The 12588-nt window shown below is 32.8% G+C and overlaps 1 pseudogene; it reads left to right on the top strand.

Annotated features, from left to right (window-relative positions):
- Positions 1-311: 311 nt before the first annotated feature.
- Positions 312-408, top strand: LOC138834554 (U6 spliceosomal RNA; annotated as a pseudogene).
- Positions 409-12588: the final 12180 nt, after the last annotated feature.

The raw sequence follows: 12588 nt of genomic DNA, 5'->3' as shown, positions 1-12588 counted from the left end.
AGCTCCACAAAGCTAAATCAGTTAATAAATAAGTACTTGAAAATCCATCACCTTTGCACCTATCTATAACGGCTTCAAAGTATGATCAAATTTCAAATGAAAAAGACTTAAAATAGTCATTTACAAAAACTTGCAAATGTGAGCAATCGAACAAACAACATAAGTTTTTTCCACCATACACAGAATTTTACAGAAATAAGTTGAATAGCAATTTTGGGAACAATAAGGTTTCCTTGTTACAAATAGGCAACCAAGGATATATACCTGTCTTAAGATTGCATCATTGATTACTTAAGTTTATAGGATACTACATGCTTCAGCAGCAGGTCTACCCGAATTACAATACAGAGATTTACATGCCTCTTGCACAAGGATGATATGAAAATTTGTGAAGTATTCCATATTTTTCATTCTTCAGATGCAAGAAATGAAAAAACAGTTATTCAAAAGTTGATTACAAATATACAAGTGTAATAATATATGTAATTCATAGAAATAAAAGTTAGTTTGACATCAGTGTATTCAATCTTCACTGTTTTAGAAAGGCCTTTACATAGCCTAACCTTTATAAAACTTTTGAAATAAATAACATTGTCATTTTATCCCAAAGAAATAAAATTTTATAAGGACCTAGGAATTAAAAGAATCTTAAAATGTTTCTATATGGAATGCAATCTGAAAGGACACATTTATTAATGAACGTATGTATTATAAAACAATGTCGAATTCAAAGTATTATATCTAGGAGCGAATGAAATAGATTATGGACATTATACAAACAGAATACTAAATATTTTAAAATATACTTTTTCAGACAAGCACCAGAAATATCTTTAGTTTTTGTACTACTCATTTCAACAGATAAATTAACATTTTTTCTGATTTAAAAAATCACAAACTCTATAGAAATCATTATAGATGTATACAAACAACTCAAATATATTTTGACATCAAAGTCAGGCAATTCACTTGGAAGAATACCATGGAATACATGAATTTTTAAAGTAAGGTATTGCTGTTGCTTTGTATTGTGAAAATATTTTCTATGGTCACATAGGATGGACTGGCAATTTTGAAATTAAAGAAACTTAACTGATCCATTAGGACTTAGGAGAACAATTTGTACAGCTTTCCACAACTTCAAAGAGGTAGTGATACACACTTATCCTTTTGGCAATATCAAATTCAGTTTCTTCCAAGTTGTGCTTCAGACCTGGCTTGATATAATGGTTCAATAGAAGGAGATCCAGCGTATCATTGCTAAATCTATTCCCAGCAGCAAGATGCATGGGGGTCAAGAGGCCTTTAACTTGGCCATTGGTATCTGCATCATGATGAAATAAAGAAGCCACTCTGTTATTATTCCATATATAAGTACTGTGCAGGGATGTCCAGCCATTCGCAGTTATTGCATGAATATCTGCCTTGAGCCTCCAACTCATGGACAATATCTAAGTGTCCACTGTAGGCTTCTCCATGAAGAGGGGTATACTCATCGTCATCCCTAGTAATCACATGAGTGACCTTTTTGGAAAGTAGTCTCTGCACTGTAGTAAGGCGATTATTTTCAGCAGAACAAATAAGAAATTTGCTTGGATACTATTTCATTTTTTTTGCAATTGATACCATTTCTCACTTTTTCATCTTGTTCCTCAACTTCATCAGAATTGCCTAACCAGAGACTTTGAGTGCCAGTGAGAATGAGCTGTCCATGTATTTCCCCAATAGTTCACATTGGATGATATGGTCAGAAAAATCTGGTGAATTTGCTGCATCTGTTTTTTTCACTATTATTTCTTTTCTCTTTTTTCATTTTTACTATTCTAAATTATTCTAACTGGAGAGTAGGGAATTGGAAGAGAGCAGAGGAAAGATTTTCCTCCGTATTTAAAGGTACAGACTGAAAATGAGGACCAGTGTTGTCTTCTTGTGCAGCTTATTCTAAAAATGAGAAAACAGGAAATAATGTCTTCTATGTAAATGAATTGGGATATGGCAGAGCAGAAAGTGAAATGATGCAACCAAAAATATAAAAGCAAAATAAATTATGATAATTATGGAGCAATCATATTACTTATAAGAACCATGAAAGGGAGAGAGGAAGAGAGAGACAGATGTGCAATGATTTAGCTAGCCACAAAATCCATCCCTCTCATCAAATTATAGAGCAAATAAATTTAGTTTTTAAAAGAGATGGAAATAGAATTTAAGATCAGATGTCTCCATTGTTTTAAATTATATTCTTATTATCTTAAATACTTGTACAAGGGAATTTTCATTCAACAGATCAGTTTTTTAAAGTAAAATGGATCTTTATATAACTTTTCCACACCCTTCGAAACCTCACCCCACTTTAATTTTTTCTAGTTTCATACTATCTGTATTGAATATTATACCTTCAGGCTCCTCCTCCATAACTCTCTTTATTCCTTCCTTTTGACTTCCACTCACATATTCCAAGTGATAGTTTCCTGGTATTCATTTTGTTTGAGTAAAATTCAATTTTATAAGAAATTACACCTTTGAAATACTCCTCTGCAAATAGCATGCTTTGGTTAATATTTTTGTGTAAACTTGTATAAATTTCTAGCTTCCAAATATGGCTCTGACTTAGTTCCATTAATATATTTTTAGATCTATCCATTTCGTTGCAAATAATGTAACAGTCTTCAAAATGGATGGGTTCAATCCAATTGTGTATATGTGCCACTCTTTCTCTAATCATCACTCTGCCAAAGGGCATCTGGGCTGTTTCCGTAACGTGGCTACAGTGAATAGTGCAGCAGTGAACATGATTGTGAAAGTGATTTTACTGTTACGTTTTGGAATAATTCATCACTTCCTTTGTGGGAGCAATACTCTATCCAGTTTTCCATAATAAGAACATCCTTCCCTTCATCTTCATCACAATGTATTGCAAGTCCTCAAAAACACACTTACCCCTACACTTACCCCTACAGGTCTCAATAAGCTAAAACACCACTGTGCCCATATTCTTTCAAAACATTTTTTTCATAATTGTACATATAATTTAGTGAGAACCTTCTATGTACTTTCCTAATGTGGGAATGAGGGACATGACAGAGTAAACGTAAGAAATATGCAACTTAATTAGCTATTATCATATTTAAAATCATGTTCAGCTCTAATTCATAGCCTCACATAATATTATTTTAATCTTTATTTGATTACTTCATCTAACCCGTAAATTATATCAGGTGAGTTAAAAGCAAAGGCAAAAAGTGTGGTTTGATTTTGACACTCATGTGTGAGGTTGCACAACATGGGCAAATAGATGGATTGGAATTAATAGCTCTTATCCATTTTGTTAACGTAGAGATGATTTTCCCAACCTGATTCTTGAATTCTTATTCCATTCAACAACAAGAAACATGTGATAATTTCCTTTGTTTTGCTCCTTATTAACTTTTTTCCATTTTATTTTATAATGGATGATTTCATAAATGTACTGTAGATACAAAAATATGCTAAATATTTCTATCCGTATGCATTGATATATACATACACACATATATTATGCAGGTTATATGATAATGTATAATTTCAGTAACTGTACAATTTACTAAATTATTAAAACTATCGACGGCTCATGCCTGGCATCCTGGTTACTCGGGAGGCTGAGATCTGACAATCATAGTTTGAAGCCATCCTGGGCAAGAATGTCCAGGAGCCTCTTATCACCAAACAATCAACAGAAAATCAGAATTGGAAGTGTGGTTCAAATAGTAGAGTGGTAGCCTTGAGAGAAAAATCTCAGGGTTATCATCCAGGTTCTTAGATTAGGAAGTACAATCTACCCAAATAAAATCTATTTAATTTACACCTATGTAATTAAAGTATTTCCATCACCCAAATGCACAACCATGCTCATTTGCAAGGTAACTCTGTTTTGTCTGAAGTACCATAAAATATTTTCACTTAAGGTGAAAGCATTGGAACGTGGGTTCATTCTATCTCTCTCATGCATTTTTCCACTCAAATATTCAAATCTTACAATTATTCCAATTATTTAAAATAATAGCTTTTTACTTTAATACCCAAATATTAGAGTTTGAATTGAGTGTCTTGTGCCCCCTAAATGGGTGCTCTTACCACTTTGTCATGTCTCCAGCGCTAAATTATCCTGATTATTTTTCAGATCCTTGTGTATGACCTTGGGCTCAGTCCATGTTATGTTATTCTTCCTGGAATTTAGAATAACAGGTGCATGGCATTGTGTACTGATTTTTTGTCCAGTCTGGGCTTTATCCTCTATCCTCTCAAGAGTAGATTCCCATGTAGTCAGGATTTTCATAAGTTTGTGATAGCTGATGTTTTTTTAAGTCTTTGCATTTCCTGCAGGTTCTTGACTACTGAATTAATTTGTTTTCTTGGGTTGTGTTGTTTCATTTGAATGTATGTGTTGAGTTGTTCCTCACTTGTCCTTTTGTTTCTTTCAATCAAGTTCTTACCTAAAATGCTGAGAAACCAATTCTTCTTTTTCATGATAGTCAAGGTGAACATGATTTATTACAAAGCAATTTCAGTAATATTTAAACATCTTCATATCTATGGATGGTACATAAATGATAAGTGCTGTGACGGGTTTTTTTTATTTTCACAGCAGTCTTTGCCATGCACAGACAGATCACCATAAAATCTATGAAGATAATAAAACTACAGATGCAAGCAAAGAGAAGAAAAACCTATTATTAATTGTTTGACAGAGGCTTGCGTTCTATTGAAAGAAATACGTTGCGTGATGCAAGATTTCACAAAATTATATTGCTAGGGGGAAGCTAAACAATCATCTAATTCTACAGAATTGAGGGAGAAGAATCAAACTCCTGAATAGTTTACATATGGGTCAAATAAAAGCATGCTTCTAAAAAGAGAGTTTACTTTAGAGAAACATGATGAGTTCTATGTAAATAGGTGCTTAGCTGATTTTGTTAATTTGTAAACTAATACAGGGAAATAGGGTACAGCAAGGTAAAAAAAGAACTTCGCATTGAAATACTCATGTGTGTGTTTGTGTGTGTGTGTGTGTGTGTGTGTGTGTGTGTGTTTGTGTGTGTGTGTACATGCACGTGTATACACGCATGCATATGTGCAAGTGCTCATTTATTCATTCATCATCCCTATGCTTCTGTGTCCAAGGATAGTGGCTTACCACTTGAGCCATTGTTCCACTTCTGGTTTTTTGGAGATAATCGCATGTATTTTCATGACTGGACTGGCTTTGAATAGTGGTCTTCATATCTCAGCCTCCAGAGTAGCTAGCTAATCTTACTCAGCCCCCAAGTAGCTAGTTAAAATTTGGCCTGTCCTCTATACTTCACTGCTTTTTTATTCTTGTCCTGAGGTGTTCACATGCCTAAGTCATATATATGTCTGAACTCTTAACTACTGAGGAGGCTTGAGAACAGAACCCAGGCCAAAAGTTTAGTGGACTTCCTTCTCAATCTATAGTTGGGTGCAATGGATCATTTCCACCATCCTGCACTTTCTACAGGTTAAGATTGGAAGGGCTGCCGAAACCAGGCCAGCCAAGTTAGGAAGCAAGACAATTTGGTGTGCAACTCTTATGCCCTTGATAATGGGAAGGCTAAAAAGTCAGATCAGATGCATGTTCTTTTGAAAGGGAACCCCTATCCTAAAATTAACCACTGATATGACACCACTCTACAAAAACAATACCCAAGTTGAACACAATTTCCCACAACCAAAATAAGCATATACTTTAACATGCAAAAACTTAGTACAATCTGCTCTTTGCTCTAATATCAGCTTCATCTAATTATCATATCATGTGACAGAATAGTTTCTTCATTAAACTGATTATATATTTTAAGAAACCTAGAAAATTCTTTCTCACATATTAAATCAAATGAATGGCAAATTGCCTCATTTCTTACCTATTTGACTACCACTATAAATTCATCTTACGATTATTATTAATAGTAATATATTCAGATTTATTAATTTACTTTGTAACAGTTTTTAAACTTTTGGCTTCCCTGCTGAAGTTGAAGTATTTAAATAGTATCATCAAATTTTATTACTTGGGTACTTAGGGCAGTTTTTTAAAAAGTTTTAAACCAATGGTTTCTAGTAATTCTGTTTTTTTTTTTTTTTTGGGGGGGGGGGAGGGTGTCGGATCATGGGACCTGAATTCTGGGCCTGGGTGCTGTTCCTCAAGGCTAGTTCAAGGCTAGCACTCGACCACTTGATCCTCAGCGCCACTTCCAGTTTTTTTTTCTGTTTATGTGATGCTGAGGAATTCAACCCAGGGCCTCAAACATTCAAAGCAAGAGTTCTACCACTGAGCCACCTTCCTAGCTCTCTATGAATTCTTAATTGTTATATTATTTAGCTTATTTTTAATTTCAATTTAATTTTATTGTAAAGGTAATTTACAGAGGGGATACAGCTACCTAAATAAAGTAATGAGTACATTTATTATGGAAGGAACATATTTATCGCTTCTATTGATTTTTTTGCACACTCAAAAAAAAAACTACTGATGCTTTTCCTGTCGATATTGACCAATGGGTACTTTTCTTTCTTCATGCATTTTTTATTATTAAATTGATATACAGAGGGCTTACAGTTATTTAAGTCAACTAAAGAGTACACTTCATTTTATTTTCTAAATTTTGAACTTAATTATTTTCTTTTGTTTCTTTAGGGTAATTCATTTTTCAGAGTTGTAAGATTAGTTAATTTAGTTTTGCATAATTTTAACACATGTAAATTATTCAGAGATATATTTTTTGCTTTAAAAATAGTTAACATGTGAATATTTAAAAATTATTTTCTTAAATTTTATATGGTTGATGAATTTAAATAAATTTAATTTCTTAAAGTTCTAAACATATTTGTTCAGGTAATGAATACTGTATTTTCAAGAAGCACATACTTAATAAAAAAGGCTGCATTACATGGTCACTTTTTGGAAATATTTATACTTGAATTAAAAAAAACTGAGCTGGGCATAGTGATTTGTAGTTTCCATTTTCTAACTATGGTGGGAAGTGTAAATAGGGTTTGCAATTCGGGAGAGACTGGGAAAATATGAGACCTTATCATAAAATTTCCAGAGTGAAATGATTAGAGATATAGCCATGCCTAGCAAGATATAGAGCACCTGGTTATCATATACTAAATCTTGAGTTAAAACACCAGTAACATCAATCTTTTATCAAAATAAAAGTATACATGGTTCAAAATGTTTATTATTTAAAACTTGTTTGCAAATTTCTCATGTCTTTTATTTCTTAATTTTCAATTTACTTAATCTATAAGAATCCAAGTATCTTGTGACTGTTTTATTTCTAGTAAACTTTTAAATAGTATGAGCAATATTATGATTTCATATATTAAAATACTTTTACTGTTTGTGATAATTTCCTCTGTTTAATATGATAATAACAGTATTCCAAATGTGTGTATGTGCTATGTGTGTGTGTGTGTTTATGTGGGTTTTGTGTGTGTGTGCTTTGTGTGTACTTTGTAATGCTTGGGAGATCACACAATTGCTTCACATATGTTAGGCCAAAGTTTTATCACTGAACTATACTGTCTAGTTATAATACAATTTTTGTTTTAAGTTATGACTTTTTAAAATTTTCATTCCTAGTATGCTTTTCAAAATTATATATGATAAAATGTGATCCATCTTCTATCCACATTAGCAACTGTTAGTTTTATTCTTTCTCTTATTTCTTTGGAAATGAATTATATTCCTATTACAACTTTTTTACATTGTAACAGCTCTATAAAATGCTTTGTTTTCTATTTTATTTTTTCCATGTTATCTGACTTTCAGTCCAAACTATCAGGTGGATTAAAAAGAAACTTGATTCAGAACACTTTATTTTTCTCCTTCTCTTCTCTGAAGTCTTTCTGTTTTTTGAAACAATACCAATGACATACAGCTCCTATGTGATCCACCATTCTTCCCCATCTATCTCTCTTCTGCAGTACAGCTCAAGTCGTTATCATTTAGCTTTATTATGCTATAATGTTATCTAAAGCTTAACTCATTCCTAAATTAATTTTAGTTGCTTTGAGCAATCTCTAAAGACATTTATCTATATATAATATCAGGGGTTTGTGTTTCCACAATGTGCGAAGTATGAGTGACTATCAAACATCCAGATATCTCTGGAGAATATTGGTCCACCTGCTCAATAATGCCGTATGTAAATTCAAGGAATTCATAACAATCTTGTAAAATGGTGTAGCTTGAACCTTCATACAAGCTTTGAATCGTATTACCATGTTTAGTGAAGATAACCTAGTTCTATTATAAGAACAGACGCATAGAAGAAGGTAACAGATTTTTCAAAAATAAATTCTTAGTTTTATGTTCCACAGATCATGAAAAGGATGCTATGAGACTTTATGAAATAAAAACAGAATCTTAAATGGTTGTATTGGCACTATTGCCTCTCTAGATTTAAAGGATGATCTTAGAATATTACCTCAATCCTTTATTTGTGTGTATGTATGTCGGTCATGGGGTTTGAACTCTGGGCTTGGGAGTTGTCCATGTGCTCTTCAGCTCAAGGTGAGCACTCTACCGCTTGAGCAACAACAAAACTGCCAGTTTTCTAGTGGTTTATTGGAGATAAGAGTCTCATGGACTTTCCTGCCCAAGATAGCTTTAAACCACCATACTCAGATCTCAGCCTCCTCAGTAGCTAGGATTACAGGCGTGAGCCACCGGCAACTGGCCTACCTAAAACCTTATAAAGAATGATTATCAAACTAAATGTGAGATGTAAAAACCTGTAAAACATAAATGTAAATATTCATTACATCGGATTAGTAAAGGTTTCTAAAAATTTGACATGGAAAGCATTAGTAGCTAAAGAGAAGCAAGAACTGGATTATATCAAGTGATAACCTTTCATAATTCAAAGGACACTATAACAGAAACGAAACCATATCCAACAGATAGAGGGCATATATTTGTTAATGCTACAATGTTAATGCTACAATGATTCTGAAACTTAAGTGTTTTTTGGGAGGGGTCCGGTTGTGGGCCCTGAACTCTGGGCCTGGGCCCTGTCCTTCAGCTCTTCAGCTCAAGGCTAGCGCTCTACCACTTGAGCCACAGAGCAACTTCCGGCTTTTTTTTTGCTTATGTGATGCAAAGAAATCGAACCCAGGGCCTCAGGCATGCAAGGCATCGCTCTACCACTGAGCCACCTTCCCAGCCCCTGAAACTTAAGTATTTTTATATCTTCTAATTCTATATAAATTTTTTCCTGAATAGTATATTTCGTTAAATAACATATGCAAATTAATAGTCAATAGGAGGAGCATATGAAATAAGCTCCTTTTTAGTGGCTAAGAAATAATAAAAACTCACTAATAAGTCCATAATATAAAAAGAGGACACAAAATATAGTAATGCATTTGTGGAGAAATTGATATACTTCTGATAGTGATTGATTTGTATAATACTACAATCATTTTAGCAAATAAGATTTCAAGTCTTCAAAAGGTGAAAGAGAATTTTATAGGATCCAGGCATTACACTTCTATGAATGTATTAAACAGAAGTAAAAAAACTTTTTTGGATAGAGAATGTAGTTAATTGACAGTGAACTTGAACAGTATGTGTGAGACCCTGGAAATGATCCGCAAAAAACAAATTTTGAAAAGACACACTATAGAGGATGTATGCTGGGCAAATTCCTGTAACTGAATTTTATATCTATTTTTAATGTCTGTTCTAAAATTTACAGCATTTCTATTTGAAGGAATGCAAGTTTGTGAAAATCGGTCTTTGAAAACCTATGAAGGCACAATTCACTTCCAAAGCACTAAAATGTATACAATAAAAGGAGATAATATATTGTAAGTGAATTGCATGTCAGGAAAAAAAACTATTGTTAAAACTTCTTCACACAAAATGCAGAATAGCTAAAAAGATGTTTTGGTGTTGGCTAAAAACTCTTTGTAAACTACTGCATTTAAAACAAAGATGTGATTTCTGTTTATTTTGAGGGTATTTTGGCCGTTTGGATTTATACAGAGATAACTCAATCCAAAAGTATATGTGATAACTGGAATACCTAGGAATTATGCATCAATTCTAAGTAATTTTTTTATTATTTTTTATTGTGAAAATACTGTACAGATGGGTTACAATTACCTGGGCAAGATAATGAGTACATTTCTTATCAAGCATTGTAACCTCCCCCTTTGTTTCCCCTTCCTCTCCCTTCCCATCCTCCCCCTGTCCCCCACCCAATCCTCCCTGTTCCCCCCCCAAAGTTGTAAAGTTTATTTTTCCACATAACGACTTTTACATCTCATTGTTGAAATGAGTCCACCTGTATCCCTATTGTTTTCCCATGGTTTCCCTTATTTGCAATATCTAGTATATGTCTGAGTCAAGCAGAAAAGGCCAGATAAGGTGATGTTAGGGAAATGAACCCTAAGGTAGGTATTCAAATGTTTTCTTTTCTTTCGTGCGATTGTTTCTAACACATTTATGATTATTTCTTTGTTGCTTTGTATGTCCCTCCCCCACAGTATAACCCCTGCTTTCACTGTATTTGATGTCGGTGTAATTGTGGAGGGGAAGGGGTAAAACTTCTAAGTAATTGAGAAACTTTTCTGGAAGAAACTTTTAGCAAATGACAAAAGACACAAATCTATGCATCTGCATTTTATGAAAGTCATATGTTACATGCTCAATCCAATTGCTTATCTCTAGTTTTCTAGGAAAAACGTATTCTCAAGATAAGAAACAAAAGCAGTGAAAATAACAAAATACACAATCATCTTGATTTATTTGTGAAAGTAACAAATGAAATAAAATAATTCCACTGAAGGGAATCCAATATTAGTGTTTGTGAAGATCTTGCTAAATGCCAATATCCATTACATTTTTGGAATTTTAATTTCTACTAACATAGGAAAACTAGAACAAGAAAACAAATATAGACTTAGAGTGAACCAGCCTTGAAATTATTTTCTTAATTGTTTTGAAATTACAAAAGAATTGATACTCCTTTGCTTTGGAAATCATTTAAAAATATTTATCACTTATGATAATTCAAATACCAAGCAAGAGTAATTTTATATAATCATTATAAATGTCATTTTATTACTATTGTCAATTAGAATAAAAAAATCAGTCCCAATATATGACGTCCTATCATTATTCTTAACTTCTAATCATTACCTAAATATCTTAAACTATCTTAATAATCATGTCTTTAACATGGACGTAAATGTTCTATACTTTTTTACTTAATATTTTCCAGGGGTATGTATTCATGTTTCTAAGAAATGTTCACAGCAGTTAAAAGATGCTTTTGTGAAATTAATGTGCTATATTTTTTGTTGTGGGTGTTGTTTTTAGTGGTTAATTGGAGATAAGAATCTAACAAGTACTTTTCTGTCTGGGCTAGTTTCGGAAACAATTCTAAGATCTCAGCACCCAGACTAGCTGTTATTATAAGGGTGAGTTACTGGCACTTGCTTTCATGAAGTTTTTTTAAATTTTAATTATATTTTAAGATACTTGTTTCACTATAATGTATATCATTCTACACATAAATTTAGATATATGTATATATTTCTGAGGACAAATATTCTCTAAAAATATACTATTCTACACATAACATTTATATATATAGAGAGAAGACAGATATATATATATATAGAGAGAGAAGACAGACTCGCTCTAAAAATTTTATGCTACTATTTTTGACCTTTTTCATTTCAAAGATATACAGTCTATTTTTCTAAAAGTTTCCTAGAATAAAATAACTAATATTTCAATAGAAAGTAGAGTTTATTACTTTCAAGGGAATTTTAGATATACACATGATATTATAGTAACATTTACAGTATATTACTTGAAAAGGTTCTGCCTAAACTCTTAAATATTTGATTGTAGTTAGGGGAAGAGAGGAAGTTAATTCATACTGATTAGGAAATTGCAATGCTTCAAAAAATCTATTCCATAATTTGTTATAAGCACATAGTCAAACTACCTGATATGGTTTAGGTTTTTTGTTTATTTGTTCAAAATTTCAATATGAATTCATGCACAGTGGTAACATTAAAATTATTAATCAAAAGACAAATAATAAAATCATAGACGCATATCCAATGTTCAATAATTAGCACTTATGTTGCTAATAATAATTTTGATGGGGAGGATGATGACCACAGTGTAGCCTGATAATGACGATGTTGTGATTGAAAAGGAAAAAAAAAAACGTAGATATCTTTGAAGCTGGATTTCCCACATTGAATGCATAGTTATAAACAGCGTTGGATTACATACAATAAGAATAAGAGGAGGAGGGCTGGGAAGGTGGCTCAGTGGCAGAGTGCTGCCCTTGTCTACATGAGTCTCTGGGTCTGATTCCTCAGCACCACATAAGCAGAAAAAGCGGGAAGTGGCACTGTTGCTCAAGTGGTAGAGTGCATTGAGCGAAGAGCTGAGGGACAGTGCCAGGCCAAGAGTCCAGGCCCCATGACGAACCAAACCAAACCAAACAAAACAAAACAGAATAACAAAAGGAGAGTTTGAATATCAAGAATTACAAT

Source organism: Dipodomys merriami, unplaced genomic scaffold (genome assembly GCF_024711535.1).
Source record: "Dipodomys merriami isolate MVZ:Mamm:240054 unplaced genomic scaffold, mDipMer1.0.p SCAF_219, whole genome shotgun sequence".
NCBI classification, from domain to species: Eukaryota; Metazoa; Chordata; class Mammalia; order Rodentia; family Heteromyidae; genus Dipodomys; species Dipodomys merriami.
Note: the sequence above shows the minus strand (reverse complement) of the source record. Positions and strands in the feature narration are given on the sequence as shown.